This window comes from Harpia harpyja, chromosome 2, assembly GCF_026419915.1.
Source record: "Harpia harpyja isolate bHarHar1 chromosome 2, bHarHar1 primary haplotype, whole genome shotgun sequence".
NCBI lineage: Eukaryota > Metazoa > Chordata > Aves > Accipitriformes > Accipitridae > Harpia > Harpia harpyja.
Genome location: NC_068941.1, coordinates 14,511,693 through 14,534,725, shown reverse-complemented (window position 1 = coordinate 14,534,725; position 23,033 = coordinate 14,511,693). Strand labels below are relative to the sequence as shown.

Sequence of the window (23,033 nt, the reverse complement as noted above, 5' to 3'; positions counted from 1 at the left end):
TAGCAGAGGGCAGTCACGAGCCCAGTATGTTTTTCCGTTGTCCTCTCTGTGTTAGTGCCTAACCTCCTGCAGTCTCAGTTTTCATCTTGATTCCCACAGACATCACTTTTTTGTGTGTGAGTTTGTACACGTGTATATTTTTTTCGTAGTGGAAGGGAAAAATGTTACGTAGCACTGAAAAGAAACTTAAATGACTTGGAAAAAAGTTTTCAGAAGTGATTTTTATTTCACTGTGGTTCCTCAAAAACTTAATAGCTATCTTAGGTATTTCAAGTTCATTCATTATCTGGCTGTACATCAGCCAGAATTAAAAAAAAAAAAAAAAAAAAATTAAGTGGTGGTGGGGCACCTCTTGATTCTCACTTGAACAGTTCTTTTGAAGTCTGTAAATATTTTTAATGAATGGTTTTGGTTTTTTGTTTTGCTTTTGTTTGATTGTTTTGGATTTGTTGGGGGGTTTTGGGTGGTTTTGTTGTTGTGTTTTCGGGTTTTTTTGGTTTTTGTTTTTGTGTTTGTTTTTTTTTTAAACATGTGCCTGTCAGTAGGATATCCTCATACAACTGGGAAGAAAATTCAGTTCTAATGCTTAAATCCTTTTTAAATCTTTGCAGTTCTGGTAACATAGTAAACTCCAGCTACGTAAGTGGTCATTATAGAAGATGCGAAGCCAGAGCGTGTAAAATAGATAAGACAAAAGGAAAAGACAAGGAAGCTGACAACCATGGTCTTTAAGAGGACATAGTTGACATGAAATCTTGTGAACTATATTTTGAAAAAGAAAGAGTAATAATACGTAGTAAAAGTTGTTTTGGAGACAGCACTTGTCCAAACTTGCCTGCCAGTTAGGGTTTTGTAACCACAGTGTCACTATGTTATAGCTGGCTGTTTCTGTGCAATGAGCCTGCAGTTATAGTAGAAGTTGACTGTAGTACCACAGTGAAGCTGGCAATTCACAAACAGCGGAAAAGGCATTCTGAAAAAGAATTTTTTCATCTCTAATGTATTTCCATTATAGTGCTTATAAATTTTAATTGTAAGAATAGCAAGTGTGAAACAGAAAAAAGAAACAGGTAATGTGGGCCTTAAAAAGGGAAGAAAAACCCTACCTCTAATTAGGTACAACTTGTCTTGGAGTTTTGCCTGATTAAAGCCAGAAAGATGAGATGCGTTGTTTTTCAAGTTACTTACCTCTGCTCTATCTCATTCTTCAGGTTCATAATTTATATTCAGATTTACCCGAGAAAGAAATGAAGCATGATTTTGAAGCACTAGGCTAAATTCATCCTGATATAATCAATCCAAGTGGAATTACGCTGAGGAAGAATTTGGCCCAGGCTTTCTAAACTTATTGAGAGAGAATTGCAATCTAACCTGGAAGGGAAGCATGGAAAAATCTTTATCTGAAAGAGCACACCATTACCAACAGCCTTTCTAAAGCACTTTCATTTGTCTTCCCTTCCCGTCATTTTGTGCTGATTTCATTTGTGCTAACTACACGTTTCCTTCTTTCCTGCAAATTAACCATTGCAGGAGAAATGTATTTGCACACAAACACACTTAGAATATAAAAACTTCTGTTATAGTCCTGTTTAATGAAAAAGCTAAGCATTGCTTACAACTACAGATATATACTACTTAATCAGATCTTTAACATTTGTAAATTGAAAGAAAAAATATTTGAATTACTAGATTTGCTTTCCAGATTAGGAAGAATTAAAATAATATAAATAATATGGTGGGTTTGGCTTTTTTGTAAGGAATATGCATAGAACCGACAGTGTAGAGAGCTCAGATTACTTCTCTTGTCTTCTGTAAGAGACTCGGTATTCCTTACCTTCTCTCTGCTGGCTTTTGTAGGTTTGGGCATGTCATTTAGATTCTTGGTGCATCAGGTCGTATCATCAATGGGATCTGTAGAATGAATATAAATTTACCTTCCTAGAGGGTGTTTTAAACATCTGGACCAAGTTGAAAGTCATTAGTACCAGTGTAAGTCTGTATCTGCAGGGGCCTGTTGTACAGGGATGCTCCAGAGTTTCTCTAGTGCGACTGAGAGGAAAAACCATTCCGCTGGGCTCTATCTGAGAACTGCTGGATTTGATTCACCTTGCACTTTCTCTATTTTATAACAATGTTACCTCTGTGGAAGTTAGTCAAGCAATGGCAGTATAAAACCAGTGTTATAAAAGGAGCTCTGTGCCATAAAACACTGCTTATTGGCAGTATGTACATTCACTTTGGCCTGGCCAACAAGTGCTGAGGTTAGACATCCCAGAACAGAGCTGTGGATGTCAGCTGCTGTCCTGGCACAGTGGTCCTAGACCTAACCAAACTCAGCAACAACTGCATCCTCTTAGCAGGTCAAACTGCACTCACAAGTATGGGCAGTTCTTCAGCCAAAAAAACCACCACCACGCACAAAAAAACCCCAACAAAGTAAATCTGGACTTCTACAGTAAAATGTTAGAGTAGTAAAATCTCCTTTTTCTTTACCACTTCAAAAGAAAAAAAAAAAAATCCTACTTCATTAACTGTACGTAATAGAAACTATATCTGCTAATAAGAATTTAGCCGTGCAAGGAACTGATGGTTTCTGGGACCTCTCGGAAGTGTGACTTACACTGTCACCCAGTTTAGCTAAGCTAAACCAAACTGGATCAAGATATTCTTGTTCCACAGGGGGATACTCACAGTTGCAGTTCTTCAGGATCAACAGTTGTGCTGTAGTTTCACGTCCTACCTTAATCTGAATTAACTTTCAAGTTCAGGCAAGTCCTTTCGTTGGAGGACACAGACTCTGTTAGACAGAAAACCAACCATTTGCTGTATGTGATTAAACTTAAGTTAATTTCAACATAACTACACCCACACACTGATCTTCCTGTTATACAAAGTTCATAAGACTTATCATTAGAAAGTGGAAACGTTGCTATCCCAGCCCTGCTTATTGAGGGACACAGCTTCATGTCTCAGCCTGATCCCAGCCCTACCCAAGCTTCTTCACGACCACAGCCAAGCCTTGGCAACAAACGCGGCTCCAGCACACGGATTGGAGATGCAGCAGCTACAGAAACAAAAGCCTGCCGTTCTGCTTTCTGTAGCCGTCCCCCCCCTTTTCTGCTGCGGACTCCACCAGAATTTGCACTCTGCCTTGCTGTTTTCGAGGGTGCGAGCGACGGCCCCGCAGCAGCTGCTTGCCTCTCTAGCTGAAACTCTCCCTCCCTCTCCCCCTCCGACATGGCGTCAGAGCAAGCTGCAACACTGCCCTGAACTTGTTCTATCCAGTTTATGCAGCCAGCCTGTTCCTAGAGATACATTCCTGTGGCTGCCTGAAGCTTCACAGGAGGAAAAACCTTCTTGAGCTCCCCCCCCGCCCCGCCAAGCTGTTTATAGTCAAAGGTCAGATCATCTTTTCTTCTGTTGCCTGTTCCCAGTTTCACACTATCTCTTGTGGCATTGCTCAGGCAAAAAACCCCAAAAAACAATTTTTATTTAAGTGTGTGTATAGAGAGGAAGCTGTGGAATGAGAAAGGGCAGAATTTGTCTTCCTGATTTTTAAAAAAGTTTTCTTTCCTCTGCCTCCTCCCCCAGTTAAACATTTTTACATAACAAAAACAAATGGTCACAGGAACGAAAGGAGAGCTGAGCTGAAGATTTTACAACTCTGTCTATAACTTTATTTAAGAATGCAGAATTTCCTTGGAGTTCCATGCTGTGGGGAACTTTGTTAACTGAGGTTGCTGATGAAAGCGAAAGCATATTTATAGCACCCGATCCAGGATGAATGGATGACAGCTCCATTAACTAGCAGCACAAATGGCCCAGGACACCAGTAACCAACAAGGGATCATCTTCCCCATTTGCCCTCCTGGAGGAGAGCTGGTGGAAGCAGTAAGCCTGACCAGATTAGTCAGGGGGCAGGGCTGGGGGAAGATGGTCTTGTCCTCTAACTCCTCATTGGTTTTAGGCATTTGGTCCATGATAACAAAGGACCCCTCCTTTCTTCATGTTAAGGTTATTCTTTTGGTCTGTGCTGCTGTGGAACTGCTTACACTGTGCTCGTGGTGGGCTGTGAAAATTCATGCCTACAGAAAAATTAAGATAGTGACTCAGCAGCCCTTACTCAGTGCAGATTATTGGGAAGATTATGGATCGTGTTCACAGCTCTATGTGAATAAACGCTTGGAGAGGTATCTGTATCCCGGAATTAGGCTGCTGGGTGTTTCGAGTCAACCACAGACAGGTAGCAGGAAATACTTGCTCAGGGAGATTGCGAATGAAGGTCAGTCAGGGTTGATGAACGAGTATTGTTAAAGCGGCGACAGCCATGTTCTCTAGTAAGAAAGCTGCTGTGAATCGTAATTGTGGAAATGATATACAGATGCACAACGCTGGGGCATAATTCTGTTCTGAAGCCTGCAGAATTCAGGTTCTGCCCCTGGGCGTGCTCCTGCTGGTGGCTAATTTTCTCTGTAACAAGTACCTCATCGACGGACCAAATCCTGTCCCCTCTTGCTAGCTGAGCTGGGCAGCATCAGTGCAATGAGGGAAGCTGGGGGGAAGGCTCTGGGAGTCGCTGCGCTGTAGGGAGGAGAGTTGGAAGTACAGGGGTCAGACGTGGTGTAGCTCAGCTGGAAGGTCACTCTCCCAGGTGTGGAAGAATTTGGAGCTCCAGGACAGCGTTATCGGGGCTGGACCAGGCTCCGCTCTGCGGCACGGGGAGAGGAGCTGTGTGAGCACCCTTGCACCTCCTTGCCCAGCTGTCCTGGGGCATGCTTTGGTCTCTGGTGCTAGGCACTAGAGGGAGATGTCAAGACATGATCTTGCTTGAGGCTGCTCCAGTAGTGTGCACGTTCCCAGGTACCTGATCCCTTTCCAAATCATCCGTGGGAGTTCCAGTACCACAAGAGGGGTTATTTGGTAATTAACTGTAAACGCTTGCCCATTCAGACATAAGCTTGGCAGCATCTGGTTAGAAACCTTCGTCGTAAAGCGTCTTTAATGTTTTGGCTGGAAGAGGGTAAATCTGGGAATGTAAGAGGCCTTCTCTTTCTGGGTGATCACCATCTTGCTGTCTGGGTGTGGATGCCTCCTCTACAATAGAGAGGGCACTCCATTTGGTCGAAAAGACACCAATAAGGCTTGTTGGCCACTAGCTCCTATCTCGGTGAGATTTCAGTCCGCATTTTGCTTAACAGCTCTTCCAAACTGACTGCCCCCCTGAGTAACAGCAAGCAGGGTACTGAAAAGCAAACCCATGCCCTGGTATTCAGAAACAAAGACTGCCTAGCAACCAGGCTCCTTGCAGCAAGGGAAGATGTGGCGTGCGAGCCTGTGGCCCCTGCTCTTTCAAGGAATGAAACCAAGATGTCAGAGGAAGTTACCCTTTCGGTATCAATCACATACGTAGGGTCTCACCTTTACGGAGGCCCTGTAGTCAACAGAGCAGCATAACGTAGCGCTCGGTTGTACCTTTGCCCTTTTGCAGCGTGCATGCCATCCTTCTCGGTGCAGACACAGTGCAAAACCGGGTCAAGTAGCTCTGTCCCGAGCGTGAGGCATCCCAGTCCTGGAAGCAACTCAACCACAATGACTAAAAGTTTCCCCGGGCAACAGATTGGATCCTTAACAAGCAGGTGTTTTATGAGCTGATAAAAATGATCTCAAAGGCCAAGAATCAGCCTCACAAGTGGAGAGAACAGAAATGATCAGTGGCTGTTTCTCCTGCTGTTGTGAATCAGAAATGAAACTGAGGGTTTAGTGCAAAGAGGGTTAAAACACTAGTAATTCAGTGCCTACCAGCTGGGAAGAATAATAAAGCCTGCATTTTTGTGTTGGTACGGGGCGAATGCTGCAGAAACAGGAATTTTATTACATAATTATGCCTCCTACATAAAGCTTTAGAGGGGGGAAGCTAGCAGGGCTGTGCGTCATTAAAATGACACAAAACATGCCGCCACGATCAGAGTCCTGTGTGTGCTTAAGACTGTACAATATGCACATATTCTTCATGGCCTTGCCGCATTCATGAATTTCAGTTCAGTCTGTTCACAGCTGGGAGGGAGGCTTCCTAATCAAAATGTGTGCTGTACTTTCTGCCATGGAAATGGAAGATGGGAGGGCGGGGGTGTTTTGTTGTTTGTTATTGTTTTACCAAAGATTTAATTAAATGATTGAAAGGAAAGGGAGGGAGAAGTGCAATTCCGAACTCAAAAAAATGCTGACTTGAGCATACTCCCTTTTAAGAGTAGCGATGCTCGGGAGCGCTGCAGGGTCCATGAAGCCCTTCTGGATCATCTGTGGTTGCTTTGTGGTGGCCCCTTTGCCTTCTGTAAGGAGTGCTGTTCACAAGCATTGGTGGAAGTTGCACTCAGCTGTTGGCAGGAGGAGGTAGTCCACCCACAGTAGGAGGTCATGAACAACACTTGGAGACTCAGGAAAAAAGAGGTTCTGGTAACTTTAGTATTGGCATAAAGAGGACTCTCTATCTCAAAGCACTGGGCAGGCAACAAATCATATTAATGTCTTTTGGGATGGATTGAGCAGCACTTTTCCTGTTGTACAAGTGAAGACTCTGACGTTGAATGATTGTAATTGTGTTCCAGAAATGGCAGCTCCATGGGTTTTCTCTGAGCATATGCTTAGTGGTCTGTCTGATGAGATTTGTAAGTGGTTTCCCTTGTCTGCTCCTTCTTTAACATCCAAAGCACAAAGTTGAGAGGAAGTGAGAAGATCTTTCCTTTTTTTGTGTGTGCTGTCAGCAAGCCACCGATGCAGCCGTGAAGAGCATTCTTCTGATTTTTCAATTCTGTGTAAGCCAAAACTGAAGCATTCTTTCTGTCCTGAAGAGCTTACAGTTAAAGGGTTTCATTCAGAAAAGTATTTAAACCATCTGTATTAATGACAGCATTTAAGTAGGCATTTAAGTACTTGTTTGGATTGCATCCTAATAAGGATGCTTTGTTGAGTGGGGCTGAAATAGAAAAACTGAAGGCAAGGTATGGAGCGTATTAATGAAACACCTGGTGATGCCTGGCAAGCATTTTTGCTGCTTCCGTTTCACTTAATCTTCTGCTTTAATTGATACCATTTTTAGTGTTTAGTGGGTTGGACAGGGTTGGAGGGAGGCATGCGGACACAGTACCAGTGGCATAGGGAAGAGAGAGGAAGCAACAGGGTGACATAGGTGATGTACCCAGGGCCATTCTACAGGGGAATGACAGAGGTGTGAATGAAAATCAGTGTTTCCTGGCTCTGTTTGTTTGTTTGTTTACATACAAAATATCACAACAATGTTAGTTCCCTTACAGATGGGAGGCATGAAAAGCTGAGTCTCCTTTAATACTGGGTTCCTTTGGGTGTTTCCTTGGCTGTTGGTACCCTGTGGGATAATCATGTGTGATTTTTGACAGCACTGGAAAGAGAAAGCCAGCTCGGAAATACTGGGTTAAATTCTGACCCTTATCAGTCCAAGCAAAGTTAATGGGCTTGCATTACTCTAATGAGGAACGCAAAGGTTTAGAGGTTGCTTAGTTACTGGGCCTGCAGAGATTTCAGATGGTAGGACATAACTCATATATCCCCCAGATATATTTTTATCCCCACAGTCATGATAACATGATATGTCATGCTGCCAGTCTGCCGCTGTGGATGAAACATTTCAGCTGGTGGTCTGCGTGTCGCACTAGACCCATAGTGTGCTTCTGTACGGCCTCCCACTTCTTCCAGAGGATGTGGAAACACCTCCTCCCATACTTGCTGTGTTGAAAGCCAACCTTTGTTGTGCCGCCTCTACGTTTAAGGATCTTTTTCTTCTCCTGTTTGTGTGCAAGGCCCCACAGATGAGTATATCAGAGCATCAGTACAACATGCCAGGTTTCTAGACTGGAATACAGCTGCTCCCAAGGTGAAACCACGTAGTCGATTCCCTCTGTTTCAGCAGATCTTTTCCCAGCACATCCAGCAAGTCATAACTATTCATTTCAATGACAAAACCAAGATTTTACTCCTATTAACATTGCTATGTCAGTGGAGCAGCAGCGTTGGGTCTCTCTTGCCTGAACAGAATTGTCAGGTGGTTCTAGCACCGCAAAGTCCTTGGTAGGGGCTGTAATGCAAGAGGCAGAGAAAAGCAAACTTCACAGTGGATCTGTGCTGAGCTGACAATAGCAGAGGTTGGAATCGATCGAAAACCATTGAGAGAGAACAGAAAGGCTGACTTAGTTTTAACCCCATTCTTCAAGTGCTCTCTCTGCCTGACTCAACATGCAAAATCCCAACAGCCCAACTAAGGTCAGGGAATGGGAGTGAATACAACTGTTTTATCTGCCTTATCCACAGAAAACTTTTCATGCCTGACCGATTTGGGTGAGCCATGAACAAGTTATTCGATTATAAACTGAAGGTATTAGAAGCAGTGATGTTTTACAAATCTCCCTGTAAGTCTGCAGTTAACTTAAACAAGAGGTCAGCAAAATTTCTTTAACAGCTGAACAGTTTGTGCAGCCTGCCCAAGTATAAGCTGCCTTCACAAAGTCTCTGCCTACACAAGGCAGGCACAGGAGGCTTGTTCCATGTTCGTAACATTCACTGAGCCTTTCTAATGTAGTGTTAAATATTGAAATTAGCCTGCAGTATTTCAAAGCTGTAGTTAAAACTGGCATGGCTGGTATGATGCAAGTGCCTGGATAAAGCCAAGACAGCATGCGCATAGGTGGAATTCTGGTGCTACCAAAGGAAGTGGCAGGCCTCGTGGTGACTGCAGTGAAATGCAATTTTACCTGCAATGTTTAGCAAGTTGAGAGTCAGGCTTGGACCTTTCATTGTTTCCTGTTTCCCATCACCTTCATTGTGAGGAGACAGACGCAGCTTTATTTTTCTTGCAGTTACTGTGAGCGGAGAGGAACAACCCCAGGTTGAGGATACATGAAAATAGCCTCTAAATAGTCTGTGCAGTTACATGTTGAAATATAACATGCAAAATACCCATGACAGACACATGAGTTACACATTAAACCACAACCTATGATGGGTTACCAGCTATTAGAGACTATATAACTGTGTATAGCAAACCTCTTGAATTACTCTTTGCTAAAGCTTATAATGCAGAACACATGAATTTTCCCTGAAGACCCTTACAGATAAAAGGCCAGAGGAAAAAAAAATAGGGATGAAGATGGAGCTGAATAAGCCACAAACCACAATGCATTTGCTGTCAAGCTTTACAAAATTCCAGTCAAGTCTGCCTTTACTGCAGACAGACCATGTCCTGTGCTCTATCTGATACTGCCGTGCTGGTACTCACAACACAGCGCGCCTGGGTCCAGCCCAGCAGCCTATGACCTGTTCTCAGGCATTTACTTCCCTTTTGGTGAGTAATAAACTTTGAGGCACTAGTCTTTCAAGTGACGGACTTTCCCAATAGTGAACTTGTTCCCTTCCCCTGAGTTATGAAATGAGAGCAAAATTTATGCCACAGATACTAAACAGTAGGGGAGGCTGGGTGGTTCTGTAAGGCACCCTCAGCTCTGAGGCAGTGTCCCAGTATTTCCAGCAATCATAGAGTTCAGAGATCTTCACTCAATGTGGGGCAAGGTAACTTTGAACTCAACTTCATGGCCAGCAGTGCCTGCTTTCTGTTGCTCTTTTGCTTGTAAGAGAACGCAAAGTGTGAAGGAGCCCATTGCCATTCCTCCTTCTGCAATTTTCTGATGGCCAGAATGCAGCCAAACTCCTGAATTGCAATTGAGGGCATAGGGCGGATAAGATAGGGTTATGGTAGATGATTCAAAGAATTCCACTGGGCAGAAAAAGGGGATTCACGTTCACAGTTTTCATAGACCAGAGATGCCAGTAAAACTGAAAAGCGGATTCTGTTTTGCATTATCACCACCCACTTTTTCCAAAGATGTTCTACTTTTCTCAGCAGCCTCCCCATTGGTGTAGCTATAAATAAGTATATATCTTTATGCATGTGAGAGATTCAGGTTTAAGCTTATATTTAAGCTGCAAAGTTTATATATAACAGGACTGTATTAAAGATGACAAAAGCCTCATTGTTCTGTTCATGTTTTATCTCAGCGTAACGTGCGTGTTCGTGGGTATGTGTGCATATAGACGTATATTAACATATGTAGACAGGCATAGGATGAAAAAACAATCCAGATTCTCTACTCCATTTCTGTAGTTGGGTGTTGGTATAATTAACTTTCATGACATAGAGGGAATAATTCTGTTATAAAGCTGGAGCAACAGCATGGCAAAGCCCTATCTGTTTGCACACAAAGACTTAAGATTTAGATATGTACATTCTGTGGTAAAATATGTAATTACTAAGTTTGGTCATTCCAGATTCACTTTAAGAATATCTCACTTTCTAGACCTTGCCAAGGCATTTCTGAAGCTGGTTTCCTCTTGTTGTTTGGAAAGTACCCGTATTTTATCCTTCCAGCAAGCTTCACAGTGCTTTTTTTATTAATTATTAAGTTTTGCTTTGATCACTGTATAGAGTGGCTATGCTTTTCTGAACGTGGAAATGTTGGTCAGGTTTATATAGAACACGGAAAGCAGCTGGCCTTGAGGAGCAAGAGGGACTTGTTGGCACGGTGGCCAGCAAATATTTAGATAGTATGGATCACTTGCCAAAAAGAGCATGATTCTGGGATGCCCATCCTTTGCTCAGAGAAGGCTCTTTGGCAACTTGTCAGGGATGTTCCTAATTTGCTAACTGTGCAGCAGGTTAATGATGTAAGTCCACAGGAGACTGTAGTACCTGTAGTTCATTTTGCTGGTTATAAAGAGCTCAACACTGAGGTTTTGGAGTGTAGTTTCTTTGTTGCTCTTGTTTTCTGCAAACTGTTGAGGGAGCAAACTAAACCAGCTAAAAACTGGACAGTTCACCTCTGCGAAATTGTTGGCGGACATTCCCCCCCTGCCCAGTGTTAACTCGGTCTCTGTTCCAGACTGCTCCAACCAACTTGGCTGTCAAAGGTTCAGAGTGCTTCCATTAGATGGAACGGGGAGATTCAAATGACCATAACCAAGCTGGCTGGCACGGAGCTGTGTGGGCAGCCGTCACTCCTATGCCATGCTGCACGGCGGTGGCTACCAATAAGGGATTTTCCACATGAAGGATGCTTTTGCCTGTGAACATGGGGTTAGTTATTAGCACCCGGCTCAGGGGTCCTGTGCCTGAGGGCAATTCATGGCTTCGCAAGCTACCCGACCTCAGCTGAAGAGTTAAATGACTATGTGTGAGCTCTTAGAAAATACCAGGTACAATGTGTTAGTTTATACCTCAGTAGGAAAGTTGTAAGTTAATGGGCCTTTACCTCATATTTGCTATGATCTAGGAATGCACAAACAATTACTTACTGTGGCTCATCTGAGTCCTGGTAATTTGTTATGCTTGTAAACTCCGCTACTTCTGTGAAAGCACGGACACTAGTGAAATCCACAGCCTGCCTTATTCTGTGTATTTCTTTTTAATTTTTTTTTTTTTTATTTTAACTGATTTGACATCTGTCTGTTAATCAAATGTATATGTTTTCTAGGTTAGTAAGAAGACTTTGCAGTTGGGTCAGCCATTTTCAAAGAAAATTCTTTTTCTTAGCTAATCGATGAAGCCCGGGGAGGAGTCTGCTTTTTGTACTGGGCATAAATAATAGCTGGTTTCACTACTGCTTACACGAAGGAGTCCCATTTCATGGGAAGTACTGGTGTTTCTGGAGTCTGAATGGCAAAGAGAGAGGTCTTAGTCCCTATGTATTTGCACAACACTGGATTTCCAAGGGCGTTTCTTTTTGTTAGTGCTGTTTGCTCGTTCTTTTCAAATGAACAAGAATGGAAGTATTAGCAAATGAAATCCAGCACAGAATTCACCAACAGCCACTCGATAGCGTGAGGCGGAGGAGCAGTAAGGAAGTTTGCTCGCAAGCATGCCAGGGGGATCAGCTGAAGGATGACAGGCTTTCAATATTCTGCCTGAGTGTCAAGTCTGCAAATGGGATTACAAACCAGTAACAACTGTGATGGCTGGTATTATGTGGACACCTGTTTGCCCAATGCTGGATGCGGGCTAGCGTCCACATAGGATGTTGAACAGTCACCAGATGGTAATGGCTTTCAGTTACTACGCATTTTCTCTGGATTTGATCCAGCGATTTAGACAAGATGCTCTTTGCTATCAAAACAGCACTAGAAGGGACATGGAGCTCTCAAAGGGGTTAAAATAAAAAGGGTTGTTAATGAACCACAAAACTCCCTGTGTGGAATGAGTTTAGATTACTGTCACTGAAGTTTAACCAAGTGCCAGGGTCTAAAGTAGCCACTTAATAACAAATGGTTCCACCATCCAGTCATTAATGAGAGCTGTTGCATAACACAGAAACTTAGGTCAGTAACGGTAGGACCAAAATGTTGCTAATGCCTGAATATCTTACAATGGGTCAGTACGTCTGTTTCAGGTTGAAAGTCTCAGCGTGGATATGAAGGTATGCTGTGGGGGGGACACCCTGTGTGTTGTGGAGCATGTCTCGTCCATTCTTTTCGTTAAATTGGGTAAGAGCATATGTCATTGTGTTCCTTTTGTTGGTGTGTTTTACAAGTTGTTTCTTTCAAGTCTAACGGGAATTCTTTTTCTTGCCGGAAGCCTGTGTTTATTTCACTGGACAAAATCTGGACCCTGATGGGGACCCACCCAGGCAAGGAGGGTGAGGATCAGTTTAAGTATGAAAAAGAGTCTGTTGACTTTCTTCTTTCACTAAGTTGTCCGCATGGCCTCCTCCTGGACACTGAGCTGCTTTTAGTGTTCGGGGAAGTCCCAGGGCCCAAACCTGCAAACTAAGTGGGGAGGGTGGCGAGGGGAAGGAGCCCCTCAAGCGGCCTAGACTTAATAGAGCTCCTCCAAAGCCACCGGAACATGCCTTTTGCTGGGCATAAACTGCTCTCGCTCCATCAGCATCGTACGCCGTTATCCTCGGAGGTGTAAATCAGCATAGCTCCCTCTGGCCCTAAGAGTGTTTCAGATCACTGTGAAATCTGGAATGCTTTTTAAATGGTGAAGAGGTAGTGATTTATAATAGCCAAAACATACTCCCACCGATGTCTGTGCTGCCCATAAATCTCTGCTTCTTAGGTACAATGGTAACACTTCCGTTATGTCTCTCTGTTCTTTAAATTGTTCCATTTGGCACTCAGTTCACAATAATTCTCTCAAACACATTACTGTTTCTTGTGACACCATAAATCCTCTTTTAATTTTGGCCATTTATTGTCCTCTCAGTCCCATTTCAGGTTTTCTTTCAGATTTCTCATGGTTTGATCATAGATTTGCTACTGTGATGTCTCTGTTTCTTGGTGTCATGTGATTAGCACATTAAGGTGGATATCTGTTGTGATTTGCTTCCAGACTGTCCTAAGGATTTGTTATACAGGGAAACTTTTTATATTCCTTCTTTCAAACATTTTACAAGCTTTCTTCTATTTATTTTATGGGCCTTTTTTCCTTAACTACTGCATTCTTTTCTTCATTTGGACTTCCTTGCATGTAGGTGACATCTTAAACATTACATCTGCTTGATGCAGAAGGACCAGTCAAACTTGATAAGAAAATGTTGGGCTATTGGAATGTCACACACGAGATCCACACTGCAGTTATCCTTTATCTCAGTGTTTCATCCCTGTTTTAGAGAAGGGGTTAACAGCTGTACTTGTGTGGCTAAAGAGAATTACTGGCCTGGCTGCTAATTATCTTCTCTGGAGGGTCAATCTTTCCAAGAATCAGGTTATTAAAATGAGAACTCACTGTCTCTCTCATCTCTCTCTCTTCTCTCTGTTTTTTTTCCCTCCTAGAAAAAAATTGCACAGGGCATGAAAAACCCGGTATATTGTTTGAAGTAGAGGAATAGTTTTTGAATTATAGGTAGAAAAATATTCTGTGAATTTCTCTTTGGGGTTTATTAACAGAACTTTTTATCCGTATAGCTAAAATGCATATATAAGAGTGTTATCTGGATGGTTGTTCCTCTTGCTTCATTGTATTTCTGCTGGAAAGTGAAGTCTTCTCCCCTTCATACCTGGGATAGTTTTCAGCTAATGATATATATGCGAGGTCTTTGAGCCCATTGCTAGTTCCTGTGTCCCTTGTCCATGTGGATTTCTTGTTTGTGCCTCTGTGTTACCTCCATTTTATAGTACATGGTGGAGAGGAAGTTTTCTTCTGGAGTGACTATGATATTGTTAGGTAGTGGGGGGTGGGGTGATTAAATGTCTTTTTTTTTTTTTTTTTTTGGTAGTGTAGAATATGGCTGTTCCTGCATATTTTGCCATCTATCAGTTGTTTTAGATTTTCCAGTTTCAATTATCGCTCAGTAATCTTAGACTTAGACTATTGAAATGTGTAATTATAAATGCTATTTGGGTGCCCTTGTCAATTCTTGCCTTTCCAAACTTAAAAGGTCGGCTATTGAATTGTTGCAGTTGTCACTAGAATCACATTTGGGGCTTGCAGGAAGATACCATGTTTGTCTCCCTATAAGACTTAAATTTTTTTAGCCGTTGTTTGCAGGTGTCATTTTGCTCCATTTGAAGTTGATTTCAGGGGCACGTCCTTTTGACTGCATGCTGCCACTGCGGGTGTCAGAATCCCAGGCAGGGCTGCCTGGGGTACCTGCATCTGTGGCCAGATCTTCCCCCTTGGGTTTCTCACTGGGGTAGGAGCCTGACAGCAAGGTCCAACCTCAGGTGGGCAAAACTGTCTTTCAGGTAGTAGAGGACGTCACACTTGTCTAGCGCCCTGATTTATTGTTTTGGTTCCCCTGCAGTACTTAGGCTGTTTCACATCCTGACTTTTATTATCTGAGGAATATTATCAGCAACAGATAATTTCCCTCAGTCATGGAGACAGATTTTAATTCATGCTTTCTTGAGTTTGAGACTGGGTTATTTGATTCTATCTGCTTCCACTCTTTAACTCTTGTAAGCAAAATCTAAAAGCTGCAGGAAGGCTGATGCCAAAAAATCAGCTTTTCAGAGCAGGGGAAGTCTTTAGTGTTCTCTGTTCAATGGTGTGTCAGTTGTAAACTCTTCATACTGATATATAAAGCTTTGCATGGCCTTCGACTGTCTGATGAAACTGTCTTGATAACCACCTACTGTTGCTGCCTTCCTGACTGTCTGTGGGACTGGATTTCACTCTGCCAGTCACAGAGCATTTTGCCATTATTCTTCTGCCTCGTGAAATTCCCTTTCCATGATAAGAGCCATCATTCCACTGAGGCTTTGAAAAAGAAGTCTGGTTTTTGGTGGAACCACTTGATACCAGCAGTGAGATTCTTAGCTGGCGTTCTGTTACCAGTGATGCGAGTGACATAAAGCAGCAGTTTTACCAAATGGCTCACGATTGCCTGGAAATGTATTTTTTATGATAATTTTGTAAGACTTTTTTTTAAAGAGGTAATTAATGGTCTAATCGGAATGAGTTTAAGGCCAGGAGTTGACTAGTTGAGCTTTTTATTGTCATGCTGCTATTTACATATTGTCTGATTTAGCAGAGTTACATCAGCTGCCTCAGTTCTCACCTCTAGAAGAAAAGGGAGTATCCCTCTAGGTCCTCAGCCCAAGATGTGCTGTAAATGTCCTGTGAGAGTTGGTCAAACAGTAAAATGCTTTGGACTGTATAGGGTTTGGTGTTCCCCCCTGTGAAAGAAGGGTGTGACGCTACAGAGATGTCTACAGTTGCTCTGATAAAATGAGGCAGAGGAAAGGCCCCCCATGAAGAAGTGAGGAAGTCCATTACAAAGGCAAAAAGCCAGTGGTTCAGTGCCAGGTCATGTTTACTGAGAAGTCCTCACTGATATAGGGTGTGCCAGTTAGCAAGATCACATCCTGATGTTTTGCTTACCAGCTGTCTGTCAGCAAAACACCATCGTTCTGTGTATCGGCTTAATTTCTGTTATCAAAACCAGTAAGGACATTTTAAAAGCAAGCTGCTGCTTAAAGAGAATCGATATAAAATATAAGTAAACCTCAGTTTTAGAAGCAGTGGGGAATTCCTTTGGCTGCTAGGAATTCCAGATTATTTACACTAAGAAAACCTTTCCGTTTTTAGTTTACAAAAACAGTTATGCTAAAATGAGTGGCATGGAAAGGTGGAAGCTTAGAGCTAGCCATCATGTTCATCACAGACAGAAGGATTGTACTGGCAACATGGTACGGGCATGAACAAGACTAGGGATTGGGTGAAGAGTGATACCACACACCCCACACACACACTCCCCCACCCCCCCCCCCCCCCAAAAAAAACCAACCCTCCCAAAACACAACCAAAACTGGATCACATGCAAAGAGAGCAAAGACGTGTACTTTGGTTGTTGCTTTATTGTGGTGTCCTGTTGGCCTAAGCTGTTCCTCTGTGGCCACTCAGGAAGGACAGAAGATAGCTGGGTTTTGAGAGAGAAATCCAGGACATTTCTAAAATGTTGTTGTCCTCTAGGCTTTTTCTTGTTCTCAGCATACATTTCTGCTTTTGCTTCAGTGTGTTGAAAGGAGCAAGTTTGTTTATGAAAATCTTGTCTGTAAAGAAAAACCCTTCCCTCTAGTGTGCTTAGTTTTTTATCAACAAAACAAACTAGACAAAAGGAAGGATTCTTTTCTTATAAAGAAATAGATATTGTTTTCATTAAGGCAAATCCCCTATTCTCCCTTACCAAATGAGAATCTTTAACTCCAAAGAGAAGAGTATTGATTTGTCTCCTACAGTGAAATTGCTGAAGCATATAGGAAATGTGATGTTTATGGTGGTTTGGGGGTTTTTTTGTTTGTTTGTTTGGGTTTTTTAAACAATTTTGCTTAATGACTCCCTCCCCCCCTGCTTATTCCGGTAACTTAAAGTACAAATTAAAAGATGGGCTGTTAGACACAGTTCTTCCTCAGGTCATGCCAATTCAGAGCTGGGCATGCAACTCAATCCTTAAAGTGTGAGCTTTTAAACTATGTGTGTGTAATGTGGAAATCGTGGGACAGCCCCGAGCTTGTGCAGAGGCCGTAGGATACGGTCGGTACCTCTGCAGCTTCCTTTGCGGGTGGGCAAGAGAGCGCCTGCTTGGACCCGTGCTAGCTATGCTAGTGCTGGCCCAAGGTCCAGCAAATGGGCTCTGCTTCTCGTCGGGGCTTGCGTGACTTCAGTCAGTTCAGGGAGGGGGTAAAATCTGCAGGTTGCTCCGCCAGACCGTTTCGGTGGGATCAGGGTTGTTGGAATACAGGAAGGATTGGGGTCATGCTGCTCACGATTGGTACCAAACAAATGAAACCACTCCTCACGGTGTGAGCAAAATGGATGAATGCTGTAGTCCCATCCTTCTGGCATCGCTTGGCCTGTGGGCACAAGGCTCGCGCTGAGAAAAGCAACTCGAGGGGTAAAATAGAAGATTACCTCAGTATGTGGTGATTCACCCTGATATACTAGGCCACCCACTTTTTATTTTGCAAATTGGAGTACTGCCACCGTCAGGGGATGAGGAGGGGGCTAGGGGCTAGTGAGAATGACCCGCTACATTTGAAATTCATTTGATACCATAATTTCTGCAAGCACTGTGGAGCAGGCTGCCTTGAGAGATGCTACATCCTGCAAGGCAGGATACTACTCTTGGCTCCTGGCTCTTCCCGAGTTCAGAGCCCAGCAACAAATCGGAGATGATGCCTTCAGCAGAACCGAATCCTTGCCTTCCGCAGGGCTGTTGCTGTTGGCTCCCAGCTCCTGGGACCTCAGCGCTCTGTGTGAGGTGGGCACTGGGTTTATGACAGAAGCGGTTACTTCCAACTCCTTGCTGCTGCAAAGAGACGAGAGATGAGGAAAAGGCCTCAGACATACTGACAGGCAGAGGGGTCCCAGTGCCGCTGAGCTTGGAGCCCCAGTATCACAGCTCTTTTTGTTTTCTTCTCCTCTTAAAGCACTATGTGCAGACAGATGAAAATGGGATGTCGGAAGCCTAAATATATTATTGGGTCTGGGCTTTCATCTCTGCTAACTGCATTGATATCATGAGCAGATTTCACATTAATGAGATTAAATGAAGTCATGGTCATTGTTATAAAGTTATGCATGTATCCCACTGGGAATCCTTAAAGCCATCTAATACCTAAGTTTACATTTTCAGTTGGTTCTTTAGGCACTAGTAGAAGGTGAGTGTGAATTCAAATGCCTCAAGTAACCTCCCTGCAAAAAGTGTCGAAAGGCACCTTCTAAAAAGTCCATCTAACTCCCAGACAGACTCTTTGCAGTCCTCAAATCCCTGCTCCTTTCCCTGGAGCTTGGCAGCTTTGCCCTTGGTGCAACACATTCGTGCGTTCCCGGAGTAGTTCTGCAGAGAGCAAGCCAGGAAAACTGCTGGGTAAATCACCGGCTGCCACGAGATGATGGTAGGCTGCAGCCTGAGTTGTAGGTGATGTTGCAGAACTGAGGCCCCGGGAGAGTTTGAGGAAACGGAATAAGCCTCTTGGTGTCCCTTGAATGCAGGTCATCACATTTATGAGATGGCAGACCAACAGAATGCAAATTTTAGATGCATAGAATGTCTTCTGGTTAATATCCAAACTACTTGCAACGTGTTGTGTATTTTTCTGTATTTCATCTGTGTCTGGGGTTAACATCAATGTGACTTACTTCTACATTATTCCTTCCAGCATATGGTGAAGGTGATCAGTATTTCTTTTCTTCAAATTACAAAATCTGAAGAATTAAGCAATTTTCAGTAAGGAAGCATTCACATTCCCACTGGCTTTGGTAAGAGTTTGACTGAGGCACAGGAAAGGTGACCGTGCCAGGGCCTCACTTCTGTTAGGCTCTTTCAGTCTTAAAGAGCTGTGAAAAGAAGGATTGGTCTAATGTAAGCAAATGCGTAAATTTTAGGAACAACAGGAAGCAAAGCGAGAGGATCACTGATGTCTGCATCTTCAGGACAAATGTTCATACCTCTTCCTATAGTGCCTTTAATTTATTCGTGTATATTAGCAATGATTCAAAAACTAATAAAGGTTAAAAACCATCATTAGTGCTAGAATAAGACGCATTGAAAAAGCAAAAGAATGGCAGGAATGAAGAAAACCCTAATATAAAGCAGAGAAGCAGTGAGCAAAGAATATATCTGAATCGAAAGAAGAGGTGAAGAGACTTTAAAAGAAAAAAAACAAACCACAACAAAAACCCAAGCAGCTGGTGAATGGGACTGGAAATGCCGAAAAGCCTTAAAGGAGGTAACTGCGGAGCAGCCGTGGGTGAGGGCGCGGGTGACCCAGCAGGTCGGCCAGGTCCCTGCTCGCCCTGGTGCGGGAGCGGGCGTCAGCCCTTCGCTCTGGTTTTCCGCCAGACGGACAGAAACGAAACTGTGAATTGCGGTTGCAGAGATTGCTCTGCGCAGGAACGGGTTGTGCAGCGAGGTAGGCATCTCCCTCCCACGCAGCTTTGTTTCGTAACTCGGACCGTTGCGGAGGAGAGGAGCAGGGCGGGAAGGCTGCTGTGCCTGCTGGGCGCTGAGCCAGCACCTTGGCGGCCGAAGGAGGCTCCACCATGGGCATGATGTCTCCCTTTTTTTCTTTTTTTTTTTTTTTTTTTTTTTTTAGCTGGGGCATCCTGAAAACCGACCGTTTTGCTGCTGGTTCCCCTTTCCAGGAGGTGCAGAAAGGAGAGCGGGCGTTTCCCAGGCCCCGCCGCGTTCGCTGCTCCGCGGTATGGGGAGCTGCGGCCGTGCCCTGCATCGAGGGCTCTCCCCGGGGCTGCTTCTCGTCCCCCGAGGGACCACCTAGGCCCCACGATTCCCGATCGTCTAGTGATTCCTGATCATCTAGGTGGAGGTTTGGGGCGATATCTTTCAGTTCACGTTTGTAGACCCTCCTTTTCATTGGAGACCAGCTCTAATGCTTCCCCCCCCCCCCCCCCCCCTCATGTCTTAAAACTATATGACAGCAAACTTCAGTTCTGGCACTGCATTGTGTAGCTGTGATTCCTACCTGTTGTTTGGATTCTTTTTCATCTTTGAGTTGTTGGCTTTTTACAGTGCTCTTTGGTCCTGCTCAGGCAGGTAAACCTCTCAGTTTTTTGTTTTTTCCTTCTTTTTTCCTTTTTTTTTTTTTTTTCCTTCTTCTTTACACCGGACTGCTTCTCATAGTACCAGTGGTCTACTCTCGATAGTCAACTTTTTCCACCTCTGCCCAGTTCCTGTAAGCTGTAGGTTTTGTTGGCGAGGTTAAGTCCTCCTACGGAGGAAATAATAGGAGAACTAGGCCTGCAACCCATGCTGTAGTTCTGTTCCTTGAAAAATATAGGTTCCTCTGTAACAATTACATATACATTTTGGATATATTGAATCTAGGGAAGTAACGTTTCCTTTCCTTTATTACATATCTATTGTATTGTTGAATATAAGGAAAACGTAATAGAATTGTCACACAAAAGAGGTGAAAAGGATAAAACAACACACTTGGTCGCTTTTAAGCCCCCCATTCTAAACAGCAATAGGGTTCTGGTTGGTTTTTTTTCTTGACCCTGTCTGTTTAGAGCTGTGAAGAACTAAAGTAGTTCTTCAGCTACCGCATGTCAGTAGGCTTTGGCAGTTTGCAAAGCAGGTTTGCTTTGAGAGGTTAGGTGTTCAAATTTAAGGTAAGACTGGCATTGATACACTCCACGCGTAGAGGAAGTTACATTTCGTTTTAGAATTGAACAGAAATGTAGGGCAGTTGGGAAAAAGATCAGGGTCAGCTACGTTGGCTCCGCAATTAATTTATTTGGGGATGGGGTGGGGAGGAGGGAGACATGCCTTACATACAAGAAAATTGGGCTCAGAGCTCTTCCATAGCAGTGGCGGGAAGGAAAGTATCTGATGCCAGTCACATGGGAGGATTGCAGGCTGTGTGTTCCCTGTGGAATGATCTGCATGAAATCTCTTGTATCACTCTGAATGGCAGGATCAAATAATTTCTCTGCTCGGTAATCTCTTAACACAAGTCTCTTGCGTTTCATAAAGGAACTAAGATCTGCAAAATAGCTATTTCTCCTGTCTACACCTTCCTCTGCTATTTCTTTCCCTTCTCAGTAAGAAACTGTTGTTTAGAAGTAGCTGGGATACAAGCTCATCCTTCTGGAGGCTGAATAACACTAGAGACAGCATCTTACAGAAGTTCGTTAAGTTTTGATTTTTGTTGTTGTTGTTGCCTTAACGGACAGTGGGGGAAAAGGTAGATGAAAGTTAACAACTCATTTGTCCTTTCTGTGTAACCTCAGCTCTGGCTTCATTCCGTTCTCATCTATTTTCTTCTAACACATCGCATTTTATATCCTTATTGTTACAGGCACAGAAGACACTCTTTATGACTTGCATTAAATACAGGCTTTATTGAGATGGTCTGTTGTTGTTGTTAGTAGGCCTTAATTAAGCTCCTATATTAAAAAATGCAATATGCTGAGCACTCAGGCTGCTTTCTGTGGGTGGGAGCCAGTGGGATGCAGAGCACCGGCACTTGCTGCTGCCATCCCTGGAGGTGCACAGCACTTCTGGAGAGGGGACCCTCTGCACGCAGCAGCACAGTACATCGTCTAAAGGATTCTTTCTCGCTCTCCTTCTCTCTCACACAGGCGCACACACACGTAGCTAGATAGTTTTGCTGTCTGCTGCTTCTGCTTTCTGTTGCTAAGTGAACAGCTCTAGGTCACACACAGAGCGGAGCCAATAGCATCCTGACCTCCGAAGGCTGGTAAAAGCTGAAGAAAGGGAATCCAACGGTGCTGTCTTTTCTTTGCTCTCCTCCCACCCCCCTTTCACAGGGAAGCGGGGAGGGAAGAGAGAGAACACAGGATGGTGGAGATAATTCATAATAGCCATTCATGTTCTGGAGATAAATGCAGTAATACCTGGGGAAAGAAAGAGAATATGATGCTCCTTTGTATTTATACGCACACAGAGGCAAAAATGTTTTTCCTTGTGCTGTGAGCTCCAAGCTGTGATTAGGAAATGAGTTAACACTGTGAAGTTATTTTGCTGCGGTCGTCTTAGCTGTTAATCTTCTACTAATCACTGATACTGGAATATATGGTGAGGCTCATCTTTCCCTCAATCAGAGAAACACTGAGTAGGGCTTCACCCTTCCCCTTGCTAATTATGACACATTTATCACCTTGCAGCTATTGTTCCCCTGCTCTCCTTCATGAGTATCTGGGGAGGGGGAGGTTGCTCAGCTCCCTGCAGACACTTGTGTGATTGTTGCAGTCCCAATGAGCAAACAGCCACACGGTCGGTAGCTATAGGACTTGGCCAACCTGTAGTCATATTTTGTAAAAAGAAATAGGTTGTGGCTCACTTGCTCACAAATAGAGCACAGGATTTTTGTGATTCAAGTGATAAGCTAAAGCACGTGCTTGGTAGCTTAATGTTCAGTGTTAACCTACTGTGAAGTCTTCTTGTAGGTTATTTTTCTTGTATTTGAAGTTCTCCCTGTTTAAATATGTTTGCATCTTGATCAAAGTTTTCTAGGCACAGCAAGGAAGTGAGTAAATTTTATCTGTAAACCGTCAGTGCCAGTGACAAAGTGCCAGTGTAAAGTACTTGTGTTTGCCCTATGGCTGGCTTGAGTCTGCTGTTGTACATGGGGAATATAGCACTTGCCTTGCCTCTAAGCAGCAATGTGGATGACTGCAGTTAGTTCTGGAAGGAAAAGATACAACCTTCTTGTTAAGTGCAAATGAGAGGAGCATGCTCAGCAATTATTGTTTGGGTGCCACAGCCACTGAGTTTCCCCAGCTGCAAATCTCAAGACAAATGGTGGGTAGATAAACAGTATCTGGGGAGGGACAGTGGTTGGGTGGGGTGAATCGCCCCTCAGAACTGGTGGTTGGACCTGATGAGCAGAGTAAGCCTGTGAAACTCAAATATACCATTAAAGAAATGAGATTTTTTACAAAGATTGTAACCATAAATGACAATTGATCCACTTAAGCCACATCATGATCGTTAACAGACAGTTTATTGATGGCTCTGAGCAGTAGC

General features: G+C 43.6%; 1 protein-coding gene and 1 long non-coding RNA gene across 4 annotated transcripts in view; one reads left to right on the top strand and one right to left on the bottom strand.

The window, feature by feature from the left end:
- MAML3 (mastermind like transcriptional coactivator 3) overlaps nucleotides 1–23,033 on the top strand; it is a 267,035-nt gene that overhangs the window by 61,913 nt on the left and 182,089 nt on the right. The window lies entirely within an intron of this gene.
- Nucleotides 1,833–3,381, bottom strand: LOC128154763 (uncharacterized). Its single transcript, XR_008239420.1, has 3 exons — nucleotides 2,991–3,381; nucleotides 2,692–2,797; nucleotides 1,833–1,911 (listed from the first exon to the last, which is right to left on the bottom strand). It is a non-coding gene; the product is annotated as an uncharacterized LOC128154763 (long non-coding RNA).